This window comes from Silene latifolia, chromosome 7 (genome assembly GCF_048544455.1).
Source record: "Silene latifolia isolate original U9 population chromosome 7, ASM4854445v1, whole genome shotgun sequence".
In the NCBI taxonomy this organism is placed as follows: domain Eukaryota; kingdom Viridiplantae; phylum Streptophyta; class Magnoliopsida; order Caryophyllales; family Caryophyllaceae; genus Silene; species Silene latifolia.
This window is the reverse complement of record NC_133532.1, coordinates 93,326,201-93,352,617: the sequence shown is the minus strand read 5'-3', so window position 1 is coordinate 93,352,617 and position 26,417 is coordinate 93,326,201. Positions and strand designations below refer to the sequence as shown.

General features: G+C 39.2%; 1 non-coding gene across 1 annotated transcript; it reads left to right on the top strand.

The window, feature by feature from the left end:
* The first annotated feature begins 11,260 nt into the window (after positions 1-11,260).
* On the top strand, positions 11,261-11,367 carry LOC141593559 (small nucleolar RNA R71). Its single transcript, XR_012521634.1, has one exon. It is a non-coding gene; the product is annotated as a small nucleolar RNA R71 (small nucleolar RNA).
* Positions 11,368-26,417: the final 15,050 nt, after the last annotated feature.

Sequence of the window (26,417 nt, the reverse complement as noted above, 5' to 3'; positions counted from 1 at the left end):
CTCGCTAATTAAATTAACTCATCGAGTTTTAATAAGAAGGTGCTAATCACGCACTCTTATACTAGCGAGAAATTATGTGAAAGAGAGAGATGCGTTCATTAAGTTACAGAATCGTCGATTGATTTTAGAAGCTATGTCGAAGCACCCTAACATGTCTAATTAGGTTGTTTAAATGATCGGATGTCGTCTAGATAAGTCATATGTTAACAATCAGAGGTCGAACTAACATGTGAATGGTCCTAGGGTGTGTCGAATTGGCCGAAACAAACAAAGGGTCAAAAACGAGGAGTGAAGTTAGAAGTTCGTTTTATTTATGTCCTACCTTGAACACGAGGATATGTAAATGAGACGGGGGTGTACGACCGACTGATGTAGCGGTTTCTTTCCCATCTCAAGTCAACGCGGGTGTTCATGGTGGTACTTTAACTCATACTCGGACTAAACTAGTTTCGTAGTTAATTAAACAATCGATAAACAACAACGATAAACGAATAAAAACAAACTATAAAAAACAAACATAAAAAAAACGAAATAAAAGGGAGAAAGAGGAGGATTTGATGCACCCTCAACCTACATGTATCGTTGACACCGTCTTGGGTCGTAATCGATGGTAGATTTTATCTCGAGAGGCCGTCGTCGACGAAGAAACAAAGCAAACACGCGTTTTTATCGAATCTGGACAGCAACTTTCAAACAGCGATTTCTCCCTCGTTTCACGATGAAAATTTGATTTAAAAGATGTTTTGAAAACTAGAAAGAGAGGAGAACAGAGATCTTAAAGCAACCCCTGCTCGTTTTGAGTTATTGGGCACGAACAACGAGCACAAACAGAACTGGACAGACAGGAACAAACCTCGGAAACAGAGTGTATAACACTCTGTTTTTCGAGGGATTTCGTGTACTCTCAAGGGCAATTTGGCTCGTAAATCTTTGTCTAATGTGTAGATGGATGTTGTGTGGTTAATTTGGAACAAGAAACTCGAATTTTGATGGATGTTTGAAAGAGGAACGAATTGTTTTTCGAAGAGGACACACAAACTGTTTCAGTTTGGATGTCGGTTTTGTGGAGGGTTTTTGAGAGGCAATTAGGGTTTGTTTCTGAGGTTTAAAGCTTGTTAGTGAAGGTAGGATGTATGGAGAACTTAGAGGAATCAATGTATGGTGAAGGGTGGGTATTTATAGGGAGTTAAAGTAGGGTAAAAGAGAGGAGAGGCAGACGGGCTCGGCTGAGCATAGCTGCTGTCCAGCAGCTTTTGGGGGGTTTTCTAGGGTTCGTATGGGGGGTTTTCTTGGTGATTAAGGTAAGGTAATGTGGGTAGGATATTAGGGTATGGGTTAGGGTTAATGGGCACGGGTTTTGGTGGTGTTTGGAGCGGGTTTTGGGCTCGGGATTGAGCTGCAAAACAGGGGGGGGCTGTTTCGTGTTTTGCGGGCTGGTTGGGGGTGATTTGGGGCATGGTTTGGGCCGTGGTTATGGGGTTCGAACTGGGGTTGGATGGGTAGTGGTCTAGGTTGGTTAGTGTACTCGACATTCGTGCCAACTCGTAAAGAAAACGGGCTCAAAAACCGAGCTAAAATCGAGCTCAAAAACACATGGTTGAAACGAGTTCTTTTCGATTTTTAAATCGATTTTTCAAATCAATTAACACATTAAAATAAATGATTTTTCAAACCAAATATACTCATAAAAATGATTTTTCAAATCAAATATTTATTTTATTTTCAATAAAATAAACTTGGGAAAATAAATTCAAGATAAAATAAAATAAATTGAATTCACCTAAAAAAAGCTATAATTTAAATATCATTTAAATTAATAAAATGAACTCACTTAAAAAAACATTAATTTAAATATCATTTAAATTAATAAAATACTTCATCGACGACGCCCATTCTACATCGTAAAACGAGCTCCAAATAATGACAATGACAACTAAAGAATACATGTGTCCTATCATCATCGGGTGTTTGTCGGGTTCTCTATAAATTCCAATATCGACGGATACGGGTATCTACAGTTACACATACAACGATCCCTCGACACACCCCGTAGTGACCGGCTCGAAGTTGTAAGGGCCAAATTTATGGTATTAGAACGTCTCCCAAACCTTTGCGGTAGCTCCAAACAACTTCTACCTGGGTTTATTTTATTTAGACACCCTATGTTCATTTTGTTCATTGGTTTTAGGTTCCAAAATCGTCGCTCTGATACCAATTTTTAACACCCCATCTACGAAAGTGCCTTACCAAGGCCTACCTTAGCAAATGAGAGTAGAGGTGGGCATAATCCGGTCCGGACCGGAAAAATGGATCGGTCCGGACCGGAACCGAAATTAAAAATTCTGGTCCGGTCCCTGGTCCAAACGTTTTTAAAGATTCCTATTTCCGCTCCGGTCCGATCATGGACCAGAATTTTCCAGTTCGGACCGGAAAGACCGGAATTATTGTATTTTTTATTTTTTTTAAAAACATTATATAAAAAAGCAAGTGTGTGCCTAATTAATCCGGTCCAACCGGTCCATTCCGGTCCCCTTTTTTTGACCAAAATTTGAAAAATAGGGTATGTAAAAATAATTCCGGTCCAACCGGTCCAGTCTCGGACCGAAATTTTTCCGGTCCGGTCTCCGGGCCATGTTTTTTTGGATTCTGGTTCCGATCCATTCCGGTTCCAATCCTGTCCGGACCAGTAACCAACCCTAAATGGGAGTGCTACCATCTCGGTTGCCCGAGGTAGAGTATATCAAATGACCATAAAAGAACATGTAAGTAAAATGAATAAAAGTTTAGTCGATTACAAGCCAAAACAAAAACTCCAAAACTGTAAAGTGAATATGGTCGGACTCCAAGGGAGGTTTAGTTTTCGGTACTTGTCGTTAGGAGCACCTAGACCAAAACACAATTTATAACTCCACAAACAACTCTACAATTAGTAAAGAGGTAAGTAAAGGTCGGATCCCAAGGGACGGGAATTGAGATAAGATTTTCAATTGCAACTAGCGGTGTCTAGGGGTGTCACAATTTGGGATATGAATAGAAGATCACTAAACTAAATAGCAATAAAAGTAAACAAGCAAGATGATTAAAAAGGGATGTAAACAATTGATAAAAGGCACTAGGGTGTCATGGGGTCATAGGGGATTCATGGGAATTGATCATACAAACATATTCTCAAATTATAAGCAAGCAATTATTGTTGTGATGGATCGAGTTGGTTTATATCTTACAATCCTAGGAAAGTTTGGGTCCCGGAGCCGAATCGATTAGATTGTACAACACCTACAAGTCGACTTAATCTTCCCTACTCAACAATATGCATGGTCTAATGAGACTCGAGTTGGTTTATGTCTTACAAATCTCATTGAAAAGATAGGTGATGGGTAAAAAATGCAAGGATTCATAGGCTCGCATTTTATCAAACATAACATGTGCATAAGTTGAGATCACAACAAGCAAGCAAATAAACTATGAAAAAATATTAATTTAAGCATGAACCATCCCCCATGTTGGTTTCCCCTAATTACCCATTAACCCTAGCTAAGGAAACTACTCACTCATTATCATATTGAACATGCTAGCAAGGTTGTCAATCATACCAACAAAGTGAAACATGATGAATAAATGAAGATAATTAACAATAATTAAAAAGGGATTAAGAGAATTATACCTACTAATGATTCCAATAATAAAGCAAAGAATAATAGAAGTACTTGATGATTGATTGGAAGGTTGTCAATCTCCCAATAATAACCCAAATAATCTTCAATTACCCAAAATAAAAGATGAACAAAAGAGAGATTAAGGAAATGAAATTTGTATTAAGACTTGATTAAATGTTGATTACAAGATTAAAGAGAGATTTGATTGATATTAACTACCCTAAAGATTGCTAAGAAGAACATGCTAATCTAATTAGACTAATGGGGTATTTATAGTGGGGATTAGGTACATAAATTAGGGTTTACTAAGGGCTTAAATGACGATTAAGTCCTTGAGGAATCGCCGGTCTCAAGAGAGACTCCGGTCTCCTTTTCGCCGGTCTTTGAAAAATATGCGCATCCTTCCTTGAACGAGTAGAAGACGGATTTTAGCTGTCACACAATCCGAGCGTCCAGGGCACGGGACGGGCGGATTGTGGAGGTTCTGGCCGAGCGGATTCTTGGGGTGGACGGGCGGATTGTGGTGGTTCTGGACGGGCATCCAGCTGAGGAAGACGCTCGGATTGCATGTGATGGACGGGCGGCTTGTGGGCAATCCGCTCGGATTGTCTGTCAGCTTCTTCCTTTCTCTTCATAAAATCCTTGAGGATTTCGTCGGAGATGCAAGGATCTTTTCTCATCATTGCCCATCTACTATAGTATGTACAAAGGCCTTCTAGTCTTGTCTCTTCTTTGATGCTTGGTCATTGAATTCAATCAATTTAGCTCTATTTTGCCATGAAAATGCAAGGTTTGCACTCCTTTCCTACCAAGGAAACAAAACCTCAAAGAATATGCAAAACAAAGGACTAAAGACAATAAATGACCCAAATATGCACTAAAAAGCATGGGAACAAGGCTAATTCGGGGACTAAATATGCTCAAATTATGGTCACATCAAATATCCCCAAACTGAACCTTTGCTCGTCCCGAGTAAAGAGGTGACAAAGACTAGGACCATTATTTAAACTAACCTAATAGCATAGCCGATATGAGACAATTAGCGGGTCTCACTCCGCCCCTTCAACTCACAACAAGACAACCATGAGGTAGGATGCCTTCTTGCAAGGCAAGGTGGGTCTTGCCAAAATGGCGACACATCCAAACATTAAAGCACATAAAATCAAGTAATGGATGCATATACAAAAGAATAGCCACTTTCCTCATCCAAGTGGCGGAAATTATCTACAAGGGAAGCAATTCAAGGGTACACACTCCTTCATAGATGCAATTTCTTCAAACTACTAAGCCTAGAAGGATACCAATAAATCACCTCCAAATTGTGTCAAGCTAGGGTACCTTTGTCCTCAATCGTTAAATGCTTTTGTCAAGAGTAGACTCCTTATGGTGTTAGAAACACTGGAGGATCGCGGAGTTCCCCCTCTTGCCTAGACAAGAAGAAGGGTCGTCCCCTCTCTACCATGCACAAAAATGGATACAATGGATAAAGGGATCGATAGTATTTGAGTTTCATTTTGGGAGTTTGCTTTGTTGTTGTTTTCCCCCCAATTTCTTGTGGCATATAACATTTGAGAACACTTTCTTTTGCCATTTCTTTTGATTTTTGGCATTTCAATACTTGACAACTTTCAACTTTTGCATTTTCTTTTGAACATTTTAAAAGTCACCTCATATGTAGTGAGGGTGGCTTATATTTGAAGCTCTAGGAGTCTATTTTTGCTCCTCTTTTCATTTGATGCATTTTTGAAAACTTTCTTTCACTTTTCATTTCATTTCTTGAACTCAAATCAATTTCTTTTTGTGCCCATTCCCTTTGATGACAAAAATGTGGTAGAACATGGATGATGTATGCATGGTTTCAAGGGTCACCTTGGAATAAACGGTAGACAAGGAGTTATCACACCACAAGGTACTCTTGACTAGGCCTTAATCCATGGGTCAAAAGATACTAGCATGACACATCCTAGGGTGTTTTACAAGTATTCTAACAAACAAAGTCTTAAGAAGAAAAAGCATCTACTAGGGCCTATATACACTTGTCAAGCTTCCCAAGTAGACGGTTTCGCAAAATTTTCTAACATGCAACTACATGCAATGATGCAACTATCATTTATACCTCCTAATGCATATGATTCTACCAATTAATATGCCAAATAATTCTAAATGCAAGTCCTAGATTCACATTGTTTATACCGCATCAATCAAAATAAAGCCACATAGTCATTAACATAAAGAGGAAAAAGGAGATTGGAAATATCATACCATGCGGTCTTCAATATCCTCATGTCTCGGATGTGGCATAGTCGATCAATGTGAACAAGGATAGAACAAACACAATATATACAACAATATATACAAGACTACACTACAAAGGAGATGAACTTGTTTTTGGATTTTCAATTTTTCAATTTTTTTTGGATTTTTTTGAATAAAAGTTAAGTTAGAATTTCCCATCCCCACACTAATATGGGCATTGTCCTCAATGGCCAATATGATAGGAAATTATGCAAGCATGATGCATGAATTCTATACTAAATGCAAGCTATACTATGCTACACTACATGATGCATGGGTTTTTGTTTATGACGGAGAGCGTAATTTAGATTACCTCCCGTTGCGTATGCATGTACTTCCCTAAACCAAAATAGACATTATTTCTAATGTCTTAAATTTGGGGGTAGTTCATGCACACAAGATGCAATGCATGAAACTAATGTTGTCATTTTGGATTTTTCAAATGGGAACAATAAAAGAACACCTCAATGGAGCCGAGGTGTTAGTCCTCATGTTGCTAGGACTCTCCAAACTATGATCAAGATAAAATAAATAAAACAAAGAAATAAGTAGACAAACCTCAAGAGGGTAGGAGCCTCCAAAGCTTGCTAGTCTTCCACCATATCGTCATTGTCATCATTTTCCTCATAGAAGCGGACTCATCTCCACTCCCCTCTTCACTTCCTTGCTCACTTCCTTCATCATCTTCATTAGCCTCTTCTTCCTCATCATCTACCTCTTCATCAACGCCCTCATCATCAACAACCTCATCATCGACATTCTCATCTTCACCCGGTCTTTCACCCCTAGATGTGCTTAGAATGAAGACTTCCCTATCCGCCCAACTAGGCAAAGGACATGAAGGATCAAGTAGTCCTTGCCTAGCTAAATGAATGAGGGGTGGATATTGGGCCAAGTATGCATCTACTCGATCATTATAAGCTTGTTTGTGCATCTCTTGCATAAGTAGAGTCATGTAGTCATTGCCCACTTCAACATCTTTGGGTTTGAATTCTTGATATTTGAATGGATAGGGTGGTGTGACAATGGAGGAGGAGGGCTTTTCAATTTCGCCCCTTTGTTGACGGATGATGTACTCGGCGCCCTTTGAGAGTGGAAGTAGGTAGTTTGTTCGATGAGCAGTCAAGTGGCATATCTTGGAAGGCAAAGTGAAAGATCTAGCATCATTGGTGAGCCACCCATAGTTGGTGTCAAGAGGATTATGCTTGACCCACTTGTACTTGTTAATCATGGCATCCATGTCAATGAGATGACCCCCTTTGATCGCCACATAGGTGTTATCCTTGTTGAAATTGGCGTCAAAGTGCTTGGCTAAGAGAGTAACTAGACCTCCATTTACGATAAAAGCGGTGCCTTCCTTTCCACAATCAATATCGAGCCATCTTTCCACCAAAAGCCTTAGAGCATTGTAAGGCTTGGTGAATTCCCTTCCGACATTTAAGGCCGACTCAAGTAGAACACAATCGAGCTTTGTAAAGTGATTAGTGTCTTTTCTTGCAATTATAGTATTCCCGATGACCTTGTGCCACACTCTAATGCCCGGATGGTGGACTAATAGAGCGCGACAAGCATGAAAGTTCTCAAATTTCTTCCCGGAAATTGCCTCCCAAAGAGGAGCGGGGTCATATTTTCGGGCATCTTATGATAATAAGGTGTATCACTAAGACCTAATGCTTTACTCAAAACATCAAAGGTGATGCGCCTATTCACATTGGCAAGGCGGAACTCGATGTATGTTCTAGTCTCTACCTTAGTCACTTTCAATGAACTTAAGAATTCCAAGGTAAGGGAGGGGTATGTCAATTCTCTTCTAGTAAACAATTTTCCCAACCCCATGGCTTCAAAGAAGGCTTTTGTTTGTTCAAGGACACCCAATTTGTTCAAGGCATCTTCACATATGAATTTGGTGGGTAGAATGGCTTTCTTAGCATACTTGGCAAATGTATCCCTATGGGAGTTAGAAATGAAAATTACCTTCGGATAGTTGGGTAATTGAGCAATTTACGGAGTTGTTGATGTTGTTGCTTCCAAGGGAGGATCTTGTTGTTGTTGAACTTCCAAGTTTGCACTAGCAACCACCATAGCCATTGAAGCTTTCTTTGCTTGAAGGCATTGTTGCCTTTTTGAGTGTGCCTTTGCCTTGAGTGCCTTTGTTGATCCTTTTGTTCTTGCCATTGATGATTATACCAAGAAAAGATTGAAAATCTTCAGTTTCCAATTATACCCAAATCGATTTTAAGATGAAAGGATTTGCCTTTGTATTTCAAAAATTGACTCAAAGGTTGAAGATTTTGGTACTTGGATTGATTATTGTTGTAAAAGGAGTGATTAATTGTTATTGCAAGGAAGTTTAAATTTGATTTTGTTGAATTTGGTTGAGGAAATCTTGTTTTTGGTGATGGAGAGGATGAGGGTTTTGGGGTTTTGGGGTTTTTGGGTAGTGTTTGAATGTATGAATGAATGAATGAATGTGGGAAGGGGTATTTAAAACACCCGAAATTTTCAAACTGCAGGGGGAAGACGAGCGGATTCCCTTTGGGACGCTCGGATTCTGCTTAATTTGGGTTCATTAAATCTCGCCTAAAGACGAGCGGATTCTTGCAGTTCAGGACGAGCGGATTCCCTTAAAGACGAGCGGATTCTGTTACAGCGGATTTTCTTATTCTGCACTGGCAAAAAGACGAGCGTCTTCTTGCAAAGACGAGCGGATTCTTTCAGACGAGCGTCTTCTCAGCTTGGACGCTCGGATTCTCTAACAGAACAAAATTTTCAATTTTTCAGCTCATTTGGACGGACGGATTCTTCCACAGACGCTCGAATTCCCATAAGACGAGCGGATTACCCATAGGGATGCTCGGATTCCACCTGGTCTACCCGGATTCAGTTCCATCCGTGCACTTGCATATCCCGTGTCATTTTCATTCTTCAAATCCCGTGTTCTTCATTGTAGGGGCACTATAAAGGCATGAATAGCCTAGGCAATTGCTATCCCCACACTAAGCTAAAGCACTACACATCAATAAACTCATTAGTCCCTCCCTCACTTCTCTCAAATATGATAAATATCTTGATCAATGCATAAAAATCCAAAAATGACAAAAATGCAATGTAAGAATTAAAATGCAAGTTAGGGAGTTAGAAATATTTACAAATGGTGGTTTGGAGAGGACTCCACCACACTCTCATCTTTAGTGAGATGTCATGGGGGCATGTCCAAGGTGTTGTTGATGTTACTCAACACCATGAAAAAGTAGTCAAAAGCTTGTTCATTGTCATGATAAAGATCCTCAATAGATCTTTGCACTTGTTGTCCTTCATGTTGGTCTTGATCGATAGCATTACTAATATAGGGATTGAAAATCCCTTCAAACTCATCGTCCCAAAGACCGCAAACTTCATCTACTTGGTCACTAAAGATCTCTAGAGTTGATAGAGACAACTCTCCCACTTTCTTGTTTTGGCCAACAAGGCCATCCTCTTCATTGCTTGACTTTGGTGAGCTTTTCAAGCTCTGTTACAATTTCCTTTCTCTTTTGATGGAGCATCATCAACTTTCTTCTTCCATTGGAATTCCGACTTCCTCCTATCATCCTTCCGGCTATAATGATCAACCATAAAACATGGTTCATGCAAACGGGGAGCTCTCATGGTCTTGTCAAGATTGAAAGTTATGCTTTCATCTCCCACTTCTAGAGTGAGCTCTCCATGCTTCACATCTATCACCGCACCCGCGGTGTGCAAGAAAGGTCTACCTAGAATGATTGGAATATTGGAGTCTTCTTCCATGTCAACAATGACAAAGTCCACCGGGATGAAAAATTTCCCAACTCTTACGGGAACATCTTCCCATATCCCTAATGGTGTCTTCGTCGATCTATCGGCCATTTGGAGTGTGATATTGGTGCATTTAAGCTCTCCCATCCCTAACCTTTTACTTACCGAATACGGCATAACACTCACACTAGCCCCTAGATCACATAAGGCTTTGTTGATCGTGGTGTCGCCAATGGTACACGGTATTGAGAAGCTTCCCGGATCTTTAAGTTTTGGAGGTGAACTCCCTTGAAAGATTGCACTACTCACCTTAGTGAAGGCGATAGTCTCAAGCTTCTGGATCGACTTCTTCTTTGTAAGGATGTCTTTCATGTATTTTGCATAGGCCGGCACGTGATTGATTAATTCCGTGAAAGGCCAAATTCTTCACAATCTCCATAAATTTTCCAAGTTGGTCATCAAATTTGGGCTTGGCTTGACGACTTGGAAAAGGAAGTCTAATCACAATGGGCTCCTTCTCCTTGGCCTTGTCTTCACTTTTCTTTGAAACTTCTTCTTTTGATGGTTCTCCACCCTTGGAGTTTTGCACAATTTCTTCTTTGTCACTAGCTTCCACAACTTCATCCTCAACTTGCTTCTTTGGTGCTTCATACCTCGTACCACTCCTCAAGTGAATGGCACTAACCGTTTCATATCTTGGGGGATTACTTTGAGGTGGTAATTGCCCCTTTTGTCTTTGTGAGCTTTAAGATGCTAGTTGAGTCAATTGGGTTTCCAACATTTTGGTGTGGGCTAGGATGTTGTTGATGGTGATTTCCTTTGCTTGACTATCCTTTTGCATTTGAGTGAAAAACTCTTGTTGATTCTTTTGCATTTGGAGGACCGCTTTTTGAACATCAAAACCTTGGTCATTTTGTTGATTGTATGGAGTTTGATTTTGGTAACCTTGGTTTTGGTTGTAAAAGGGTCTTTGATTTTGGTTTCTCATGGGAGTTGGGGTGTATGTTGGTTGAGGGTTTTGAAAATTTTGGCTTTTGTATGAGAGATTTGGGTGGAATTTGGTGTTTTCATTGTAATAATTGGAATAAGGGGTACCACTCTTGTATGCTTGAAAAGCATTCACTTGTTCATTTGTTCCCCTACATTCACTTTGGTCATGTCCCAAAGTTCCACAATTCTCACATATCCCACTTGGGATTGATGAAGATGTCGTCATGGCATTAACATGATGCTTTGGAGATTTTGAGACTTCTTCAAGTCTAGCCATAGCTTTTTCAAACTTCAAGTTGATGGTATCAATGTGAGCACTAAGTTGAGCACCCAATTGAGTAATAGAGTCCACTTCATGCTTTCCTCCTCTAGTAGCCTTGCGAGGTCTACTATATTGTGAGTTATGGACCGCCATTTCCTCAATCTTGTTCCAAGTTTGATTGTCATCAACTTCGGTGAACATTCCATTTGATCCCATGTTGAGAATGTTTCTTGAGTCTTCATAAAGACCATTCCAAAATTGTTGTACCAAGAACCACTCGCTAAGTCCATGATGAGGACATGAGCGACAAATTCCTTTGAATCGCTCCCAAGCTTCATACAAAGATTCTTCATCCCTTTGCTTAAAGCCCGTAATTTGAGCTCTTAGCATGTTAGTCTTTTCCGGTGGGTAGAACTTTTTGTAGAAAGCTAGAGTCAACTTCTTCCAAGAATCAATTCCGAGAGTAGCCTTATCAAGGCCTTTCAACCATTGTTTCGCGGTGCCAATTAGAGAAAAAGGAAATAAGACCCATCAAATTTGGTCTTGAGTTACACCGGTTTGAGAAATCGCATCACAATAGTCACAAAAAGTCTCCATGTGAGAATGAGGGTCTTCACTAGGCATCCCCCCAAATTGGCTTCTTTCGACTAATTGGATAAATGCGGATTTGGCAATAAATTTTCCGGTTAAGTGTTGTGGTGTGGGAGTACCATTGGGTAGGTTCTCCTCGGTGGGTACGGAATGTGATGAAAATTTAGGCATTGTGGGTTGATTTTGTGTTGGATTTTGTGTTGGGTTCCCCTCACCTTCTCTTGCAAAAGGGTTGATGAACTCAATAGTGTTTGGTTCAATATCTACAACCTCACCAATACCTCTCAAAGTTCTCCTAGCAAGTCTTCTATTGTTTGTTAAAGTCCTTTCAATTTCGTGATCAAAGGGTAACAAGTTACCTTGTGACCTTCTAGACATGCAAAATATCAAACAATTCGAAAATAATTAGAACAAACCTTGAGGAATTTCACTTCCCCAAGGCAAAGAAAGACACAACTAATAACAATTTAAGAAAATCTAAATCAAGTTAACACCGTCCCCGGCAACGGCGCCATTTTTGGTCGGACTCCAAGGAGGTTTAGTTTTCGGTACTTGTCGTTAGGAGCACCTAGACCAAAACACAATTTATAACTCCACAAACAACTCTACAATTAGTAAAGAGGTAAGTAAAGGTCGGATCCCAAGGGACGGGAATTGAGATAAGATTTTCAATTGCAACTAGCGGTGTCTAGGGGTGTCACAATTTGGGGTATGAATAGAAGATCACTAAACTAAATAGCAATAAAAGTAAACAAGCAAGATGATTAAAAAGGGATGTAAACAATTGATAAAAGGCACTAGGGTGTCATGGGGTCATCGGGGATTCATGGGAATTGATCATACAAACATATTCTCAAATTATAAGCAAGCAATTATTGTTGTGATGGATCGAGTTGGTTTATATCTTACAATCCTAGGAAAGTTTGGGTCCCGGAGCCGAATCGATTAGATTGTACAACACCTACAAGTCGACTTAATCTTCCCTACTCAACTATATGCATGGTCTAATGAGACTCAAGTTGGTTTATGTCTTACAAGTCTCATTGAAAAGATAGGTGATGGGTAAAAAATGCAAGGATTCATAGGCTCGCATTTCATCAAACATAACATGTGCATAAGTTGAGATCACAACAAGCAAGCAAATAAACTATGAAAACATATTAATTTAAGCATGAATCATCCCCCATGTTGGTTTCCCCTAATTACCCATTAACCCTAGCTAAGGAAACTACTCACTCATTATCATATTGAACATGCTACCAAGGTTGTCAATCATACCAACAAAGTGAAACATGATGAATAAATGAATAAATGAAGATAATTAACAATAATTAAAAAGGGATTAAGAGAATTATACCTACTAATGATTCCAATAATAAAGCAAAGAATAATAGAAGTACTTGATGATTGATTGGAAGGTTGTCAATCTCCCAATAATAACCCAAATAATCTTCAATTACCCAAAATAAAAGATGAACAAAAGAGAGATTAAGTTAATGAAATTTGTATTAAGACTTGATTAAATGTTGATTACAAGATTAAAGAGAGATTTGATTGATATTAACTACCCTAAAGATTGCTAAGAAGAACATGCTAATCTAATTAGACTAATGGGGTATTTATAGTGGGGATTAGGTACATAAATTAGGGTTTACTAAGGGCTTAAATGACGATTAAGTCCTTGAGGAATCGCCGGTCTCAAGAGAGACTCCGGTCTCTTTTTCGCCGGTCTTTGAAAAATATGCGCATCCTTCCTTGAACGAGTAGAAGACGGATTTTAGTTGTCACACAATCCGAGCGTCCAGGGCACGGGACGGGCGGATTGTGGAGGTTCTGGCCGAGCAGATTCTTGGGGTGGACGGGCGGATTGTGGTGGTTCTGGACGGGCGTCCAGCTGAGGAAGACGCTCGGATTGCATATGCTGGACGGGCGGCTTATGGGAAATCCGCTCGGATTGTCTGTCAGGTTCTTCCTTTCTTCTTTTCTTCCTTTCTCTTCATAAAATCCTTGAGGATTTCGTCGTAGATGCAAGGATCTTTTCTCATCATTGCCCATCTACTATAGTATGTACAAAGGTCTTCTAGTCTTGTCTCTTCTTTGATGCTTGGTCATTGAATTCAATCAATTTAGCTCTATTTTGCCATGAAAATGCAAGGTTTGCACTCCTTTCCTACCAAGGAAACAAAACCTCAAAGAATATGCAAAACAAAGGACTAAAGACAATAAATGACCCAAATATGCACTAAAAAGCATGGGAACAAGGCTAATTCGGGGACTAAATATGCTCAAATTATGGTCACATCAGAATACAACCAAACTGTCAGCGGAAGCTATGACAAAGCTAGACTCAGCGACATCCCATCTGTCCCGCGTGAGAGCTCAAGCAATCATAACCTATTAGATATCTGCTCACCATCCCTCAATACATCACCGCAGGTTTTGCAACAATAGAAAAGGGGTCAGTCTACTGTACAATACAATATGATATAACAACAATAATGACCAACCAATCTCAATCCTATAAATGTACAACACCAAGTATCATTATCTGAGCCGTAGCTCAGATCTGCCTGGTAACCCATCGCAACAGGTTATCCATACTGCCATTGGGAGACCGCAACGTTGCCACCTAAGCCCCACTCAACACAACGAGCGATCCCATATCATTAATGTGAACATCCCGCTTGTGAGGAGAGACACAAGGGGCGGACATGGGGGTGAAGACCATCTTCCGATAATGACTTCACAATCAATACCAATAACAACCAACAATACCAAATCACCACAATACTATCACAATAGGAAACCAATAATCACCACATCAATGAACAACAATCATACAAAGGACCGAGTAGGGAAACCCTACCTGATTCGCAAATTCCACAAACAACAACAATCACGCAAGCTAGAATTGCTCCTCTACGAAATCTCCACCTAACATTCATACACAACAATTCTAGAATCAAGATAAATCCCTAATTAAACCATTAACTTTAGTTACTCAGATTAGGGTTTAATTAATCTTAAACAAAAGTGATTAAACTGATTAGAGACAACAAATACTTACTAATGCGGTAGAACACGGAACTACGAAGTCCAAAAGCTTAAGAATCCACTCACAAGATGCTAGGATGATTAGGGAGGAGATTAGAAATGTTTTTAGGTTTCAGAAAAATGATTAACGACGTGCTTAGCGAAATATATAACTCCCTTATCATCCTAATCAAACCGCGGAAATTAACCGTCAGACCGGGTACTCGGTCGAGTACCTGAAGTACTCGGCCGAGTACTCCCTACTCGACCGCGTTCCTCACAACTCGGCCGAGTGCACCCAAAACAGTAGCATGTCTAAAAGCACTCGATGACTCACTCGGCCGAGTACAACCTACTCGACCGAGTGTACAGTGGCCAGAATTCTGTGGTATTATATAACGTCTTTGGGTCGTCATTCTCACATCCTCTTCATGCTATTATTATAGTGTCGTCAACTAGTTCCCAAGTGTGCACAAAAGACGAGAATTCCTCCTATTTTAACTCCTTTTCTACAAGATATATAGAATGCACTAGAAAAGCAAATAGGAAGCAAATGAGTAATAAAATGACTGTAAAAGACCATAATATATTGCAAAATAATATTGGTTTAGGGGTTAAAAGTGTGTAAATAATGATTACATCAGTTACTCTTCCAAAGGAAGAAGGGGGGATTCGGGATTAAGAAAACTGAAATCTGGAAAACTGCCACTGTGGCAAAACTGGTTGATTGGATTTTTGGTAAGGCTGATAGGTTATGGATAAGGTGGATAAATCAAGTTTATCTTAAAATGGAGACTGGCATAGCTACTTTCCTCTCGCTCATGCTGCTTGGTAGAACATTTGCAAAGTCAAAGAAATTATTAAACAATACAATACTGACAATCAATTGAATGTTCTTGCTAAGGACGATACCATTAGAAATGGATATGAATGGTTGAGACCCAAACAGTCAAAGCAAGATTGGTACCAGGTTGCTTGGAATAAGTGTAATATCCCTAAACATGCAATGATTACGTGGATTATTTTTAATAATTGGTTGAATGTGAAAGATAAGTTATTCCAATTTGGGTGCTACCTTGATCACAAATGCTGCATCTATGACAAGGAACTTGAAATTCAGGAGCACCCGTTCTTTGGATGCATTTACAACAAGCAGGTTATGACACTAATTGAGAACTGATGTAGCTTTAGAATTGTTTTCAGCACAGCTGTTTCAGGAAATGTCAGAAGTGTAGGGAAAGAACTGAAGAAAAATGTTCATATTCTCATATGGACAGCTTGTTACTACAATATTTGATGCTAGAGGAACAATGTAAAGATAAATACAGTCCTGTAAGACCTGGTAGAGTTGCTGAACTAATCAAGGAAGAATTTATGCGAAGAGTAAGGTCCAAGATAGGCACAGAATTTAGTCGGTGTAATACCCCTGATTTTTTAGCTGTGCACTCGACCGAGTAGAGTGACCGAGTGTCTTGTGGGTCTTAACCCATGTTCTGTTTAGGTGCCACTCGACCGAGCGACTGGTGCACTCAACCGAGTAGCTCGGCTCAGACTCAGATTTCGCGTGTTGGGCTCCGTTTTATTTGGCCTTGTTATATAAGCTTCTTTTTCAGATTTTCCCTTCATTATACAAACCTAAATATTTCCAAACTCCCTCTCTACCTTTCAAAACTCTCTCAAACATCCCAACAACCTTATCCTTTAAAAATCTTACCTTATCTTGAAGACTGGGTGTTCAACCTTCAACCTTTTCATTTCTTTACTTTGAAAGTGGGTAATTATCCCTTTTTGTTTCTTGTTATTGTTATTAACCCTAGTTTTGGGGGATATGTCTTGTGAGACGTTTAATTGGAATTTAAACTAATTAATTGGGTTAATTACGGATTAATTAATATTATATTATTGTAATATATTATTATGATAGTTGGACTAGAATTAAGGGATACTTGACCCAAAAATAACAGAACAATGACACAAACTCAGAATAAGACTACCCGGGTGCACTTAAATATCTGAACTAATTAAAAATAGTAAATGACCTCTTAAAATCATGAAAATTGGTGACAAGTTAGTTAAGAGGGCGATCTAAAACTATGCCAAATTTGGTGATTTTTAAGCCCGGTGCGAGAGTCTCTGGTGAAGAATCTTTCTTTACAACGGTCGTGCCCTCTAGGTAATTTTAATAATTGCTGCAAAGTGGTTACTCTGACAGTTTTTCTGTATCCTTGAATATGTGACTGAATTGATAGTTCCTTGATCAAAGCACAAAGCCAATGATCTAAGGTTGGGACGACTAAGTCCAGCACTCAGTAAAAACCTAATTAACCCCTCCCAGCACTAAGCAAAGGAGAAACTCAAACACACAGCCAAGAGTTTGATTTTCAGAAGACAAAGTTCAGAAAATGCTAAATAATTCAAAGGCAATCTGTTTTCTATCATTGATGTGGCTTGGCTTATATAGGCCAAGTAAAGCTGAGTTTATAAGATTCGGATTGAGTTCTAAGGCTGAGATTAAACCTTAGCTACCATACAAAAGGAGACAGTGCTCTTACATTTCTGGAAAAAAAAAAGACAAAAGACAATAAAGCATAAAGCATAAAGCAGGTTTCAGTCCTTTGTTGGTTTGTGAAGGAGCAATTAAAAGCTTTGGCTTATTTGGAGCATTTGTTTACTGACTATTAGATGATGAACTCCTCACATATCACCTGAATTTGAGTTCAAACAAACCAATGTGCTGGTTGCAGTCTTGGTCACCTAATTACTTAATGATGTCTTCTACTATTGATCTCTGAGCTGATGAACATTGCATTAGGATTAACTGATAATTAAAATACTAAGACCTTCTGGAAGGGCTGATTATGTACATGTTGTTGTGCTGGATTGCTGAACTTAAGCTGAGTTTGGACATGGGACTAAACCATCCTAAAACCCCTGAACCAAAGACCTGGACCTAGTTCTGACGAAGGTTGTTGCCTGGTTATGTGCTGGTGACAGACTGTTTTTATAATACCCCCTTCTTACCCGGCCAAGGTAATTGGGAGATGTTACCATCTCAGTTTCCCGAGGCAGTGAAATCCCAATTACAATTAAGAAACTTTATTAAATAAATAACAAGTTTAATTATTACAAACATAAACTAATGAATAATATTCAACTCATAACCACTATACCCAACTAACCAACTATGCTCGTCTTGTGACTCATCAAGCTCGTCCCGTCTCCCGCGTACTATCCAAACAACCAGTACTTAACCTGCTCCCCATATGATCGGAAATATCATATAGATCGACACAGGCCGCCCTGGAAAAAGGTGACAACTACACAGACACACAACACATCAGTCTCAATAAATATAAAGTGTCACACGACACGAGTGTGTGAATATGCAACATGACCATGATATGAATGACATGCTAACAAACAACCACCACCACGGTACCGGGACACGCCCAGACATACCGACAAGCACACTGGTACCGGGACACGCCCAGATGTACTGGATCCGGAAGCCAACCGGCTGCCAGACGCCGTGTCTCAACCACACGAGTCCCTCCATAACTCAAGCCATTAATGTGCACATCTCTCTTGGAGTGGGAAGCTCCAAGAGGCGACTCAAGCGTAAGACGGTCTCCCAACCGCCTTACGTCTCCATAACAACAAGTAATCCACCATATCATCACCAACCTCCAATACACAAGATAATTATAACAAATGTAAGACGACACTTTATATGCCAAATACCGACTCATCACATCGTCTTAACATCATTATATTGTGATACACAATAACCATTATGCTTATCCCCTTTATGACATGATTAGTGACTAAACATGTTATAATGCAATTACTCTAATTAGGTGAGATTAATTACAACATTAACCACAAAACATGTAACAACCACAATATTGAAACCGAGTAGGATTAACTTGCCTCTTAGCATAATCCATAAGCTAGTCGAAATCACCAAGTATCCATCTCATAAAACCGTCTCATCCTACATAAATCACATATTAACTGTCACAAATCACCCTATACTGTAATACAACACAAAACCCCTTATTATTACCCAATAATTACCCATTTATTAATAATAATTACTAATTAATCAACCCAATTAAAACCCTCCAAAAATTAGGGTTCATAAGACTAGAAAAAGGGGTAGATCTCAACTTACAAGGTGAAAGGATGAAGGAGAAGGTGAGCAATCCTCTAATCCAAGCTTGAATCCCATAATATGGTGTCTGTGAGGATTTTAGGAAGAAGGGAGAGAGTTTGGAGAGATAAGGAATAAGATAGAATGAATGAGGATAAGGGGATAAGATTTCCTTATCCCGTGTTCTGATTCAGCACCACTCGGTCTAGTGTCACTTACTAGGTCGAGTGTCACTCACTCTGTCGATTGCCGGTTCACTCAGTCGAGTGTGACGTAGTTCTCAGTAATGACTAGTTTTCATACAACAGTCATATCTCACTTGTTTCTTTGTTATTTTGGGCGTGTGACCTACCGTTGGAATCGTAAGAGAACAAGATATCACCTCCAATTGGAATCACATCAATATCATGTCTAGATCTCAAGGTATGACAGTTTTAAGACGACACTTCTACAGACGGGGATTATCACAACTCCACTAAGTCTAATATAGGTTATACTCGGTCCACTTGGTCTACTTGGTCAAGTGAATGCTTTAGAAACTACGAGGTATTACAATCTTCCGTTCTTAAAAAGAACTTCGTCCCCGAAGTTCACACACGACTCTAACATGCAAGGTACTACTAACTCTATACTCTATATCCAACCACAATCTCGGTCCTTACTCTCCTTTCACAAAGCCAAGGTAACACTATCTCGAAAGACGCCCCATAAACTCATAGCATTCACTCAATGGACAAGGTCAACCTCACAAGTGACTCTCACTACCTCAACACCCTTAGTACTACCTATCAAGTTCCATAGTACCAACGCTACTAATCCACTAATCCCAAATCGATTCCCACACTAATCCAACATCGATTCCCAACACTCTTTAGTTAATTTCCAAATTATTACATCCACTCCCTCTAAAAGAGAACTTCGCCCCAAAGTTCGACTATCAAGCTCATAATATGTTCTCATACGCTCATTACCAATTTCCACAAGTGACTATGTTCCAGGTTCAACACTCTCTCTTACTCATTGTAAATCCGTAATCAAATCTTATATCATCTTATGCCATTGCTATAATCCCACTCTAGAAGCCTCCCAAACGTCAAAGCACAAGGTCCAACCCACGGTTTCAATCTATAATCCCATAACTAACTCCCAACTCAAGTTGGTTATACGTATACGTATCTATCACGGGGTATAACTCGATTATTATTACATATTTATGTCACGTCAAATCTCATGCCTTCACATGTATGCAAATCAAAACACCAATACGCGTACTCTAGGAAACCATCAGTTAATGCAAAATTTCTCGTTATATGACTCAACAATGATCAACATTCCCATTTACGGACACCATGCCACGCATATACCACGTCAAATCCACCACATGATCATAAATGTGTTTTCATATCCGTTCCCATTCATCATCAACACTTTCGCTCATATGGAAGGTCACAATCACTATCATGCAATGACCACTATGCGACACATAATTTGCTTGTTTCATCTTACTTTTACACAACAATACAAAACCACGTCAACTAGCACACATCAAACAAGATTATCACATCATTATTGTCATCTAATTACACATGTCAATTAACAACTTTCATTTAAATTTCACTCAAAAGTCACATAACGCAAACAATTTAGAAGGTCTCGTCCATATGGGGTCAGCATTTTCATCCGACACAAACCAACCATTATAAATTGTGAAAATAAGGGTATACACTCAATATTAGGTCGAGTATTGACAAAAAAAGGGTCAAAGTAGACCGACCACTCGGTCGAGTGTAGAAGGCCACTCGATCGAGTGTAGGAGGCCACTTGGCCGAGTACGCGACCACTCGATCGAGTACACGGTGCACTCGGTCAAGTGTCACCTGGGCATGAGGTTTCATTCTCAAACTCGTTTCCAAGCTTCCCTATTTCATCACTCAATGAGGCACTACAACAAGGTCACGATGTATACCGTGGGTGTTCCACCAGACGATTGGGAGACAACTTTATAAACAACATCTATACTACCGCTCATAGGCCAAAATTTCACGCTACTACTTTCACACTCCATGCATACACACTTTGCTTAACCGGACATATTAAATAACACAAGAAATTAGGATACCTTAACGACATAATTGAGCCCACATGCTTTACATATCACACTCTCACTCTCATAACCGCGAAAACCAAGCTTGGTAATACTAAGTCCACCATCATATATCTCAATTATTGAATTTCAAACTCATCCCTCGTAAGTCACGGCTGTCAACGTGACCTCTTCACAAGGGTTCCCTTAAAACTTGTAACAATTTCTTATCGAATGTTGGATTACAAAACTTGTAAAACCTCCAGCTCATCTCTCGTTCTAGTATTCCCTCTCATTTTCCGGTTTCATAAACCTTTGTCACTATTTATTCTATTCATACCATTCCTCAAGTCAAATCTCACACCCTCTGAAACTTTTATCTATTTATGTCCTCACTCTCTTTTCACTCTTACGGTACCTCATTATTCTCTTATCATTCTATAAATCTTAACTCAAACCTATGCTATCCCAAGATACCTGAGTCATACTCGATAAGGTTACTCTCACTTTGTCCTTTAAATTATGTTCCCTAACTATAAGTCCGAACAACCACTAAATATCCAACCTTGGTCGCACTCCACTTATTATTTATAGGTGGTCTCTCATGATCAACTCACTCAACTCAAAACTTTTCATAGGCTAGTGTACCTTCCTAGGTTTCCCAAATTCTTAAACTCGATGACTATATCCCATTTCACATATCTCGTCGAAGACACATGCCTAAGGGTTAGGGTGAGAAAATCATTATATTAGGCTCACACATAAACTCTATGTTCGGAGATCCCTGTAATCACCAAAGGTACCGCCGGCTCTTGACGAGTTTCTCTTGCTTGGTTGCTCCTTGCGTTGCTTGATGACTTTGGCACGCCCCATAATTCATTTCACATGCAACTTCTGGGTAGGGGTGATGAGAATTACAACAATCCGGAACGGATACGGAAGAGGTAGGAAATCAAATAAATTGAAATGGATGGAAAACTTTCCCAACGCTTAAATCGGTGATTAACACTTTACAATAAACCCTTGACAGGAGTTTGTCATTGAGATGAAGTTTACTTAACCCGAAGAATGGAATTAAAGAAATTACTGCATGGCTTCCTTTGTATTTAAAACAAACCACAAACTTGATTCATTAGTACACTTGAAATATGATGAATTTTGTAAAATGATGCAAATTCAAAAATCAACTCTAGCAATTTTACCAACTTTATAAAATGTTCTTCCCTATTATGAAATTTTTACTGAAACTTGACTAAAATGTGAATTATTATATTAAAACTCTAACATAACGATGATTTGTTTCAACTTTCTTGAAAATTTTAATACGAAATAAGCCGATATAAGATGGCACATGTCGCTATAAGCCAAGTTCACAGTATTAAGAATCAATTAAGACAAGAACCTAACTTGGTAAAAGTCAAAATCCGGGTAGGTATACTACTCATTTTCGAAAAATTTAAGACGGATAAATCTCTCATTACTTCACAAGATATTATAGTCAAAGCTTACGTATACTTGTCACAACCTTTTCGGAAAGTTTGTCACCCCTTTAGGGCGGAAAAATTCAAATCATTTTATGATAATCCCCCAATAAAATTTTAGTCTCACAATATTTTTAAACCGTGTTTAAGATGAAATAAAAAATTGTTCATATTCTCACTTAGTTCAAATTTTTTGGGCTAAATCGATGATGAAATCTTCTTTTTGATGATGTAGCATACTACTACTAGTGAAGATAGTAGTCTTGTAAAACGATTAAACCAGGTTTCACTTATGAAAGATCAAAATCTTGAAGATTAAGATAAACTTTTGAGATGAAATTTTCACATACAAGATAAAATTCAACATTATTAATAAATATAAAGCCTTTGTTATCCAATTAGACCCAACAACGAACACAAAAATCCAACTATTGACTCAAGAATACAAGTTTTTAAGCTTGTCCAAGGTGGACAAAATTTCAACGTAAAAAACAATATTGATAAAATTTGAACAAATATGTGTAGATCTACCCAAATCAAGTTTGGAAAAAAAAAATGAAGAAGGTCAACACTCTTACGCGGTCAAAGTTGAGAAGACGGATGAAGAAAAGTGGAGTAACAAAGTGTAATCCAAACAACAAATTACCAACTTGGAGTTTGAAATTATATTAAGATAAACCGATGTCGAAGTTACGAGGTTAAAGGTACAAACGAAGAAGATAAGATAGAGAAAAGCAAATATTTTCACGAGTTTCTCAGCTCAGCAGACCTACTCAGTCGAGTACTGGGGGAATTCGATCGAGTGCTGCTCTACTCGGTCGAGTGACAGGTTACTCGGCTGAGTGGCAAATTTTCCTGAAGTTTTCCAATTTCTGTAACTTGCTCACTCGGTCGAGTGACCAACTCACTCGGTCGAGAACTGCCCTACTCGGTTGAGTGTGGCCTCGTACTCACTCGAGTGATCCTTTACGGCTTTTAATTCTCGATTAAATTGAACTATGATATACCCTGCATAATAAGAAAGGTTCGGGAGTCCACCGACCCTCGGTGATCCATCCCATGTTAGCTCATACGGCATCATACTCACCGTCTTAACACAGTACCTCCATACTCATAACTACTCAACTAACAATCATCAACATTCATGCCTTAACGATAACACTAACAAGTTTAAACACGCATATGATTTATCTACATGCCAAGATTCGGGACTAACGTCCCTTATACCAACACACACCAATTACTTCTAAAACATGTTATACACATTAGCCTACTCATCCATCTTTCACATATTATAATTTACCACACACACCTCTATATCATGCGAGAAACTTAACAAAATCATAACACAAATATAATCATTCAACATATCACGTCACGTTTCCCGACTCATAACCACCCACGTAGTGACCAAACTAAATAATAGGATTTAGTTTTGAGATGAGGGATCCTACTCACCCAAAACCGGCCTCCTATTGAACTCAAGTCGGGTTCATTTTCTTAGACACACCTAGGTTCATTTTGATTCATTGGTTTAGGTTCCAAAATCGTCGCTCTGATACCACTTTGTAACACCCCCTTCTTACCCGACCAAGGTAATTGGGAGATGTTACCATCTCGGTTTCCCGAGGCAGTGAAATCGGAATTACAATTAAGAAACTTTATTAAATAAATAACAAGTTTAATTATTACAAACATAAAATAATGAATAAAATACAACTCATGACCACTATACCCATCTAACCAACTATATTCATCTCGTGACTCATTAAGCTCGTCCCGTCTCCCGCATACTATCCAAACAACCTGTACTTCACCTGCTCCCCATATGATTGGAAATATCATATGGATCGACACAGACCACCCCAAAAATAGGTGACAATTACACAAACACACAACACGTCAGTTTCAATAAATATAATGTGTGACACGACACGAGTGTGTGAATATGAAACATGACTATGATATGAATGTCATGCAAACAAATAACCACCACCATGGTACCGGGGCAGGCCCTGGTACCGGGACACGCCCTGGTACCGGGACACGCCCAGACATACTAACAACCACAAACAGGTACCGGGACACGCCCAGACGTAACGGATCCGGAAGCCAACCGGATCCCCTGCCAGACGTCGTGTCTCAACCACACGAGTCCCTCCGTAACTCAAGCCATTAATGTGCACATCTCTCTTGGAGTGGGAAGCTCCAAGAGGCAACTCAAGCGTAATACGGTCTCCGAACGGCCTTACGTCTCCATAACAACAAGTAATCCACCATATCGTCACCAACCTCCAATACACAAGATAATTATAACAAATGCAAGACGACACTTTATATGACAAATACCGACTCATCACATCGTCTTAACCATCATTACATTGTGATACACAATAACCATTATGCTTATCCCCTTTATGACATGATTAGTGACTAAATATGTTATAATGCAATTACTCTAATTAGGTGAGATTAATTACAACACTAACCGCAAAACATGTAATAACCACAATATTGAAACCGAGTAGGATTAACCTACCTCTTAGCACAATCCATAAGCTAGTCGAAATGACCAAGTATCCATCTCATAAAATCGTCTCATCCTACATAAATCACATATTAACTATCACAAATTACCCTATAATATAATACAACACAAAACCCATTATTATTACCCACTAATTACCCATTTATTAACAAAAATTACTAATTAATCAACCCAATTAAAAAACTCCCAAAATTTAGGGTTCATAAGACTAAAAAATGGGGTAGATCTCAACTTACAAGGTGAAAGGATGAAGGAGAAGGTGAGTAATCCTCTAATCCAAGCTTGAATCCCGTAATATGGTGTTTAGGAGGATTTTAGAGAGAAGGGAGAGAGTTTGGAGAGATAAGGAAGAAGATAGAATGAATGAGGATAAGGGGATAAGATTTCCTTATCCCGTGTTCTGATTCATAACCACTCAGTCGAGTGTCGAGTCCACTCGGTCGAGTGTCACTCACTCGTTCGAGTGCCGGTCCACTCGGTTGAGTGAACCTCACTCGGTCGAGTGCGAAGCAGTTATCAGCAATGATCAGTTTTCGTAAAACAGTCTTATCTCACTCGTTTCTTTGTCATTTTGGGCGTGTGACCTACCGTTGGAATAGTAAGAGAACAAGATATCACCTCCAATTGGAATCACATCAATATCATATCTAGATCTCAAGTTATGACAGTTTTAAGACGACCCTTCTACAGACGGGCATTATCACAACTCCACTAAGTCTAATATAGGTTATACTCGGTCCACTTGGTCTACTCGGTCGGGTGAATGCTTTAAAAACTACAAGGTATTACAGTTTTAGCTTGTTATCCTTGCCATAGTCCTTGACCAGGTTGTGATAGGGTCAGGGCCAAGGTTGGCTGGCTGAGCTCTTCCTCCAATAGTAATTACATGATTAATTTTATGATGTAACTTCTTAGAGGAGGATCATTATGCTTTCTTATTCTATTGGGAGATTGCTAAAAGGTAGGATATTTTTCTACTCGATTTCGATAATATAAATGTTAGTCATGTTTTTTCATATGTCATTCTTATTGTTGTTCATTTTACATGCATTTTATTTGCATTATAACATGTAATTGGATGATTGTGTCTCAGTGGATGGTTGTAAAGGAGGGGATTGCTTTATAGCATGATAATTGGGGAGTATATCTTGAAGTATCACTTTGATTATTGGTTCACATGCGTACATGGCTTAAGGACATCCATTTTATATATGAGAAAGAAGCATCTTTAATAATCATTGTACATGTGAAAATATCATGCTAGCATATTGTGTTGCATATTGAGATATATGTGATTGTGATGGATGTTGAAGGTTGTTGTGGAGTTCTGGTGGCGATATATGGTTGTTAAGGATACGTAAGAGGGGTCAGAAGACCGTCTTACGCTCGAGTCACATCTTGACGCTTCCTACTCCAAGAGGGACGTGCACGTTTATGACTTGAGTATCGAGGGGCTCGTGTGGTGTGACAGTGCCTGGCAGGGGTCCGGTTAGCGTCCTAGCTCGGTACCACGAATGTGTTCCGAGTACCAATTTTTGGGTTGCGGTCCGA